The 9,301-nt window shown below is 45.5% G+C and overlaps 2 pseudogenes; both read right to left on the bottom strand.

Moving 5' to 3' along the window:
• Nucleotides 1-4,000: 4,000 nt before the first annotated feature.
• LOC130882111 (small nuclear ribonucleoprotein-associated protein N-like) lies at nucleotides 4,001-4,793 on the bottom strand (annotated as a pseudogene).
• A 58-nt stretch (nucleotides 4,794-4,851) lies between these two features.
• LOC130882096 (SNRPN upstream reading frame protein-like) lies at nucleotides 4,852-5,107 on the bottom strand (annotated as a pseudogene).
• Nucleotides 5,108-9,301: the final 4,194 nt, after the last annotated feature.

Genomic DNA, 9,301 nt, shown 5'->3' with positions numbered 1-9,301 from the left:
GCAGCACATACAAGGGAACACCACAGTTTGCCCCTGTGTTCTGAAATCGGAAGCATTTCCGTACAGTCAACTCACACTCCTGTACTCCCCAAGGCTAGCAGCTGTGCTGTCAAATGGTACTAGGCTGAGCCTGAGATCATGTTTTTCATCCCAAGACAACCTTGAGTGCCCGGTCTTAAGACCCAGACCCTCTGTCAACAACTCTCTCTCCTTGAGATTCTAACCTGATAATTCTTAGCAATCGTTATGTATAGCAAAACGTTGGATTTTCTTCTATTTGTTATTCTCTGCGTGTGTCTTTCTCTCCTCTATTCCCCCCCAGCCCCACATACTTCTCTAAATCCAGTTCCACTTGCACACCATTGTGCTGTCCTAGAATCCAAATGCCATTTTCTTTGACTTGCCAGTGACTTATTTTTTCTAACGTCACTCGGCAAAAGCATTGTATTAGAAGCAGCATGCCTTGCTTTCCTTACTCTGTGGCATATTTTCATTATCCCTCAGAGATTGTGTAGTTTTCTCATAAATTCCTTCATTTACCCAACGTTTTTCTTTCCCACGCAGACCATACAGCCTTGTGACATGATGAAACCAGGGAGAAAGTGACCGCTTCAGCTTTTTCCAACTAGTGTAGTATCCTTTACGTGATATTCAGAGACAGTTGTTTCCACAAAATAGAGGCACATAGCCAGTCATCTCCATCACCCATGCGTCCTGTGCAGATTCACTTGAAGCCTGACATATTTAGAAATTAACGGCCTCAAAGCAGCAACTGTCTCCTGCTTCCCAACTTCCTCCCAACCTTTCTCCCTCTCTCCTGGCATGTTCCTAATTATATTCCTCGCTATCAGACACCGCCGTGGCTGGTTACTGAGCTCCCCATTATGGGGGATAGCGTGCAGACACGCTGGCTGACCGTAATGAGCACCACTGGAATCCAGAGAACAACGAGGCATGTCTATTAATGTACCACATCATCTCATTTGAGGTAGAGAACGAGTCTTCTGGGGTCACCCGCTAGACCGTTTTATCTAAGAATTCTCAGTCTTGTTCTCAGTCACTCATTCTTCCCCCCATAATAAATACAGTCTCTCTCTGTCTTGAGAAAGCACAGGCAATGATGGCTCCTTACAAACATATAACTGGGTCTTGTTTTTTTTTTTGTTTTTTGTTTTTTTTTTAAGTCAGGGTGTCTTTGTATAACAGTCCTGGCTGTCCTGGAACTCACTTTGTAGACCAAGCTGGCCTTGAACTCATTGAGATCCACCACCTGCTTCTGCCTCCCACGTTCTGGGATTAAAGGCATGTGCCACCACTGCCCAGCTAGATCTCAAAAATCTTTATCTTTCCTTTTGCTGAACATCTCACAAAGCAAAATTTCCATGCACAGCCATGCCATGAAGAACAAGCTGGGTGTGGTGGTGCATGTCTGCAATCCCAGCAGTCAGCCGACACAGACTAGGAGATGACAGCAAGTTCTGGGCCAACATGGGTGACATAGACAGCGCCAGCCCAGCCAGGGGCTACAAAACATAGAGGAAAATAGAAAAGAAAAGAAAAGAAAAGAAAAGAAAAGAAAAGAAAAGAGGAAAGGAAAGAAAAAGAAAAGAAAGGAAAAGAAAAGATAACTGGAACTAAAGTCGGAAATAGAGATTAAAAGGCAGACAGCTGTCATCTCCTTTGATGACTATGTAACAACTGTCTGGAAACCCAGAGTCATGAAGCCTTTGCTCAGGGAGACCCCAAGATACATATTGGCCCACACAAAACTACGTCCTTCAGCTTTCATGGGGCAAAAAGCATCCCTGGATTGGGAATTCATACTTTGAGGAAACTGCTTGGTAATTCACGGAGAGACTGAGTGCGGCCTTTACGAGAGCAGTATGGTTTCTGGGATGCAGGTAAAATCTGGCAAATGCATGAGGATAAGCGTGATGCTAGCAGCAACAGAAGATGCAGCAACAGAGAGCATGAAAGTGAAAAGGGAAGAGGCTAAAACACGTGCAGGACTAACACCGGTGGTGCCTCTGATGGAGTGCGGCAGCCAGAAACCAAGTTCCGTAACCGGGACAGGCCATCTGCTCCAGACTCCTGGAGAAACCCTGCACTGTCGTGCTGGCCATAGTGAAAAGGCAAGGCTCTTGCAGCTTCTCCTGGGCTGGTTGTTAGGGTTTTGTTTGCAGCAAGTGACCTTGGAGAGATGAGGTACTATCTTCCTCTGGACCAGGAACAACCTCATCACTGTGGCCTCTGAAAGTGACAAGTTCTCCAAACCCAGTGTTCCTCCTCCGGGGAGCGTGTTCATCCGCCTCTCTCCCGGTGTCACCCCGTAGAATCTGAGGTTTGTAGAAAACTGGCAGGAGCACACATGAAACCCACGCTGCCTGCTGTGTCCGAGCAGTGAAGCCCTGGTCTCTGACTCAAGCCTGGGATCTTTCGCCAGAATCTGCGACTCCATAACGGGGTCACTCGGCTTAAACAGGAGTAGAGTCCCAAGCTCCTCCGAGTCCCTGGCAGCTCTGCCCTCAGCAACCAGAGTAGTGCTCGACAAAGAAAGGCCTTTTCAGATACTGAACAAGTTCCTTACTTTCTAAAACATATTTAAGGACTAAGAGAGAGATATATCAAGTTTGGGCAAGTACTTGCCTTGCAAGCTGGGACCTAAGTCCAATACCTAAGTCTCAGTCTCTCCCTCCCTCCCTCCCTCCCTCCCTCCCTCCCTCCCTCCCTCCCTTCCTCCCTCCCTCTTTCTCCCTTCCCCCCCATACACACACACACACACACACACACACAGAAGCCAGACATGATGGTTCACATGTTAATCCCAGTGCTGGGAGAGGAATATGAGACACTGGGCTCACTGGGGCTCACTGGCCAAAACCACATTGTGATTTACGGGCTAGTGAGAGACCCCCTCCAAAAAAAAAATCAAAGTGGAAGTTGACATCTGGGCTACACATACATAGGCACACACTCACACACACACACACAATTTTAGTTTATCTTAGTTTACTGTTTATTTCATTTATCAGTACTACATTGGTCAATGTGTACTTTTTAAATCATAAGACCAATTGTTAAATTACTGATCAAAAGCCTTTCGTTGCTTAAATAAAACAGAATTAAAGGGACTTCTGTTACATTTCCTTAATACTAATGATGAAATACTCGTCAAATCATGTCCCTCAGTTGGTATACAATATGTAAGAAATTTCTCAGGTTATACCTTTAATTCAAGGCCTTGGAAGGTAACTGCAAGAGAATCATGAATTCAAGGCTAGTCTTGGTTTTATAGCTAGTCTGAGAACTGTCTGGAATATAAGAAGTTGTTTCAAAAACAAATATAAAAACCAAAGCGAGAGGTTGGAGAGAAGGCCCAGGGATTAAGCGCACATATGGCTCTTGCAGAGGACCCTAGCTCAGTCCCCAGCACCCTGGCCACAACCGCATGTAACTCCAGCTCCAATGTAGCTCTAGATCTACCACCCCTTCCGGTCTCCGAGAGCACATGGATCAAACAAACTTGTTTAGGGGAGTGAAACACACGCCTTGTTGTCTCCCTTGGGGGAAGGCAGCTCGTGCATGTGCACAAATAAAAAAACTTACTTTAGTTAATTGCTTGCTTTAATTAATTTGGCCATGATGATTTCGGTCAGTGGTCTTTCTCCTCCCATAGTTGGGATTAACACTAACACTACATCACTGAGAAAAACCTTGAACTCTGTTCTTCCTTCCTCCACCTCCTAGCTGCTAAAGGGAGTTTTGACTTCTCTGATGCCTAAGGATTTTGAACATTTCTTTTCCTTTCTTTCTTTTTTTTTTGTTTTTTGTTTTTTTTGTTTTTGAGACTGGCTTTCTCTGTTTTGTCTATTTTTCAAGTGCTCTATGTATTTATTAGCTATAATTAATGCAGTAAGAAGGCTCAAAAAGCTTGCAGGCTACACAGTTTTCCAAGACACCTTGCAGGGAAATGGAAAGACTGCTATTTATCAGCCATATCTTAGAGTCTTAGGAGAGGGAGGCCTCTAATTCCTGGTGGAGGAGGTCACATTCCCCGAGGGGGCACTCCTGTGGGTGTCCCTCATGCAGGGGGAAGGCCAATGGTTGGCCCATGAGTGATCTCCTGCCAGGTGGAGGAGCCCTAATTCCTGGAGGTGGGGTTGCTCTGCCTACATGTGGAGGTGGAGTCCCATATCCCGGTGGGTACTGGGTGGGGGCTACAGCAACATTGGCAGTGGCAGCAATGACAGCAGCTGCCACAGGGCTTCTTCCCTGCTGGGATGGACCTCCAGCTCCTCAGACAGGGCCGGCTAATCCATTAGGAGCTTGGGGGTAGGTCCACTAGCTGGTACTCCTCTGCCATCTGCCCTCCAAACCCCAGGGCCACCTGCAGTGCCAGCAAGTGGTACACGAACAATTCCAATGTCTTTGGGAGGAGGACCCTCCACATTCATGGATACCAAGTTCTCTCCATGTAGCAAGACCAGACCCCAAACCTGTTTTTCTTCATGGTCTGGCTGTTTAGCATGTTTGACCTTCCTGAACTCAGCACAATCCAGAGGACCAGATTCTTCTGCTTGTCAAAAGCCTTAAGGTGTCAGTGAAGATTCCTCCATCTTGCAGGCTACATCTCATTCCCTAGCTGATTGTGGCAGCATCTTGCTATTCTCACCCACAGTCCTGATTGCTGCTCCACTGTCGCCGATTCAGCAGTAAAATCCCTGGGGAGAGCTAGAAATTAAGATATAATACAGGTTCTCTTAGACACAATGTAAGCTTCACTGCAGCTTCATGGACCGCGCATGGGTTCTGTTTTCCTTGATTTCCACCACCTTGATGGTCCAATACTGTTTAATCACCTCGTGGTATCCCAGCTAAGAAAACCTGTCTCAGTCCTGCCTGGAAATCCACTCCTAAAAACTTGCTGCTGCTGCTGCTGCTGCTGCTGCTGCTGCTGCTGCTGCTGCTGCTGCTGCTGAGACTGTTATGGGTACAGGTGACACCCTGGGTTGCTCAATGAGGGTGTCCTACGTTTGACCTAGACTTCCACCTCTGGCACGTGCTCTTCAATAGTTCTCAGGGGTAAGTGATCCTTTGCTCGCTGCATTGCGTTGCAAATCACTCCTCAGCACCACACATCAGACATTTCCTTCTCTGTCTGTTTTCACGGCTGTCCTGGAGCTTGCTCTGTAGACCAGGCTGGCCTCTAACTCAGAGATCAACCTGCTTCTATCTCTGGAGTGCTGGGATTAAAGGTGTGTGTCAGCCCATGCCTGGCTAACCTTTTTCTATGATTATTAGTCATTTGTACTTTATCTTTGGACCATTTCTCATTTCATTCACCCATTTGTTAATTGGGCTATTTGAGGGGATGATTTTGGTGTCTGGTTTGAGGGGTTTTTTCTATAGTCTAGATATTAATCTCCTGTCAGATATCTAGCAAAAGTTGAACCCCTCTGTAAACCATCTCTTCACTCTGTAACTGTTTGCTTCCTGCACTGAAGCATTTCATTTCATACATTCCATGTTTTTAGGCCTTGCTATTCTTTCCTAAGCTATTAGCATCCTTTACAGAAAGTCCTTGTCTGTCCCTGTATCCAGAACTGCAAAACTAAAACCATACTTCATGCAACACTATAGGAAAGTGTTAATGTTTTATTTAAATATTAAAAGTAGGATTGACTTTACAAGGTCACAGGAGCGAAGAAATTAAAGGGCAGAACTAATAGGAACAAAGCATCAAAGAAAACCAAAGGGTGTATTCCAGACAGACCGGATTAAGGAGCTGGACTTTTGATTTGTTTCGTCTTGGGGTTTTTGCTTGTTGTTGTTTTTGAGACAGTGACTCTTATAACCCAGGCTGGCCTCAAACTTGTACTGTAGCCGTGGACTCCTGCTCCTCCTGCTTCGACCTTCTGAGATCAGGGAGACAAATGCCACCTGTGCTGAAGAGAGTGGTTTGTATGCTTAGGTCTGTTTTATTTCTAGCCTCTTATTCAATACAAGTAAACACATTTAATCCCCACTATCTTCACACCCAATGAACCCTAGCATCAGCAAAAAGGGTGAGTTTGGAGATGGAGAGTAAAATAGAGTAAATTTGAGTGGGCAACAACTTTGCACAAAGACAATTTTGGCACAAATGTGGTGATGGTGGTGATGGTGGTGATGGTGTTGGGTATGTTGTTGATGATGATGGTGGTGGTGGTGGTGATGGTGGTTATGGTGGTGATGGTGATTGGGGTGAGGGTGGTGGTTATGGTGATGGTGGTAGTGATGGTAATTGTGGTAGTGGTAGTGATGGTGGTGGTGGTGATGGTGGTGGTGGCAGTGGTGGTGGTGCTGGTAATGGTGATGGTGGTGGTGATGGTAGTGGAGGTGGTGGAGGCAGTGGTGATGGGGGTGGAGGTGGTGGTTATAAATGACTCCTCACTCTGCATCTGCAGACAGGATAAACAAGAGGTCCTGAGTAACCAAATAGCGCGACAACAGATCTCTAAAGAATGTCTGAATATACACCAGGTAAACTCTGACCTCCTAGCTAACCTCCCTGCCTATCCTTTGAAGACTCTGAGGATTCAGGATTCTGTGTTGATCCACAGGTCCTGTTAATGGCAGTCCTCTTCCATGGGATCTTGGAGAATGAAGTATGGTGACTTTTTCTATTTCAAGTGATCAGTCTCCTCATCTCAACGTTATCCTGATGTTGTCACAGTTGCTAGTTTTACTCCCTTACCAATCCCTCTTCCTGTTGCTTCTGCTCCTGAGGAGGAGCACTATACCACTGGTGTTCTGTTCCCCATGAGTGGATCTGGGGTGTTGTACCACTGGTTCTGATGCCCACGAGTGGATCTAGAGTTCAGTACCACTAGTGTTCTGTTCCCCATGAGTGGATCTGGGGTGTTGTACCACTGGTGTTCTGTTCCCCACGAGTGGATCTGGGGTGCTGTACCACTGGTGTTCTGTTACCCACAAGTGGATTTGGGGTGCTGTGCCACTGGTGTTTGTATCACCATGAGTGGATCTGGGGTGCTGTACCACTGGTGCTCTGATCCCCACGAGTGGAGCCTGGGCCATGGGTTGCATCAACTCAACTGTGTGACTATTGTTTGACAGACAGACAGGGTGCACGGATATTACAGTGTTCAGGAAGGAAAAGGGAAATGTGTTTTCAATAAAGTAGAATTTGCCTGGAGCTTTGCAAAAGGTAGGGAAAGTAGATTTTAAAAGGCAGGGAAGTTTTGTAAAGTAAAGCTTTGTGAGCTTGAATAGAAATGTCAGCTACGGAATTACAAAATGTGTTTGCAAGTGACACAATAGAACTGTTTCACAGGTGATGAGGATTCCGCAAAGGACCGGTGACATGTTTTGTCTTGCAGCTAACTATTTCTTCCCATTTCATGACAGCAAGGGGAGAACTGACACCTACAATAGCCTTTTGTGAAGCTGGAACACTTCCTCGTCCTCCCCATTGAAGGAGTTGAGTGAGGGTTGTCTTCAGTGTACACTGAGTGTTCTTTTGGCTCTTTGCATGGCGCTCACACAGCAAGGGGCACACCTTTAACTAGAGGAGTCAACACAAGTACATTTATCATAACAATTCATGATTCTGTGGGTGTAGCTAGTGCCCTGGCTCTAGAAGCCAGCAAGAGTGTCATTGGTTTATGCAGCCTTAGTGGGAATGACACAAAGCCATGTGCTTTGGAAAGCATAGTTCCAGATTGGCAGCGTTATATAGCGGTATCCAGTCTTTTTCCTTTTCACTGGCACTTTCTGTCCTGAAGATGGCTGGTTCTGTTCTGTCATGACATGCAAACATAGGCTCCAAACAACAGAGTTCAAGGACTGAAACCTCCAGAACTGTGAGCCAGGGCAAAACTTTTCATATCATAAGTTCATCATCCCAGGCACTTGTCTCAGTAGCAGAAAGGCAACTAACCCCAAATGCCTTCACTAAGATGTAGGCTCAGGCTGACATACACATTGGCAAATTGAGTCTGAGCTGGATTTCGACATTTGATGGAGGAGGGTCAACTGTCTATGTGTTACTTTCATTGGTTAATAAAGAAACTGCTTTGACCCTTCGATAGGACAGAAAATTATGTAGGTGGAGTAAACAGAACAGAATGCTGGGAGGAAGAAGGCAGGGATCCAGATGCCATGGAGCCAGACGCCAGGTCAGACATGCTCAATCTTCCCCAGTAAACCACCACCTCGTGGTGCTACACAGATTATTAGAAATGGGTTAATCAAGATATGAGAGTTAGCCAAGAAGGGGCTAGATATAATGAGCCAGGCAGTGTTTAAATGAATACAGTTTGTGTGTTGTTATTCCGGGGCTAAGCTAGCCGTGCAGGACCTGGGCGGGACGAAAAGCAGGCCTGCTCGCGTCCTTTCTACAGACATTCTTGCCCTGTAGGCTTCTCTGGGTGGTGTACAACCTTAAACAACAAACCAAGAAGCCCTCTAGTTCAGCAGTCTAGCTAGATTAGAAGTGAATGTGAAAATGGCTTCACCTTTTTTTCCAGTCTGACAGGAGACTACAGAGAGAGTCCAAAGACAGCGAGCCCATTGGCTGATGCATTGGGAAGTAAGCCTGGCTTCCCTCCTTCCCCCATGCCTCTTTCCCTCTGTTTCCTTGAAATTGCATTACTTGTAGCCTTGAGTGTTTAAAAAAAGAAGATCAAGGCCATTTATTTAATGTCACAATCAATATGATCCCAGGGCTATGTACAGGATGGATTCTCAGTAGGCAGTGCCTGCTATGGCTTCCAGGGGCTCGGGGAGAATTTATGAGCATGGTTCTTACTTCAGTTATACAGGAAACACATTCACGATAAACTAAACAGCTGAAGAGGATTGTAGTTCCCTATTTTACGCTCACAAGATGAAATTGTTTACTAGACAAAGAATTTATAGCTGGGAGAAACAGACTCCTACTCTCAAGAATGTCTAACTAGCTTTCATCTTGCTAGCAATAGCTTGTAAAAAAATGGTATTAAGAATGTGGCAAAATGGTAAGGTCATAAATGAATGAATTACAGCCCTCAATTACTGACTTTTTCAACTAATAATATTGCCCCATATGATATAATGCCAGTTATAGATAGCCACTTAAGATGCTTTCTTCCATCCTGTATAGGAAAATGTGATTTTGCAGATAGGTTATTCAAATAGAATGGAGCCGTGTGTAAACCGTGATTTCTCCTCACAGATCTGTTGTAGAAATCAAAAGAAACTTGGTATCAGAGTGCCTCAGAACAGACTCACTTCAAAGACAAGATGAAATATTCTACACTGT

The sequence above is a fragment of the Chionomys nivalis genome, chromosome 1 (genome assembly GCF_950005125.1).
Source record: "Chionomys nivalis chromosome 1, mChiNiv1.1, whole genome shotgun sequence".
Lineage (NCBI taxonomy): Eukaryota > Metazoa > Chordata > Mammalia > Rodentia > Cricetidae > Chionomys > Chionomys nivalis.
The sequence above is the reverse complement of the archived record's forward strand: the minus strand, read 5'-3'. Positions and strand labels throughout refer to the sequence as shown.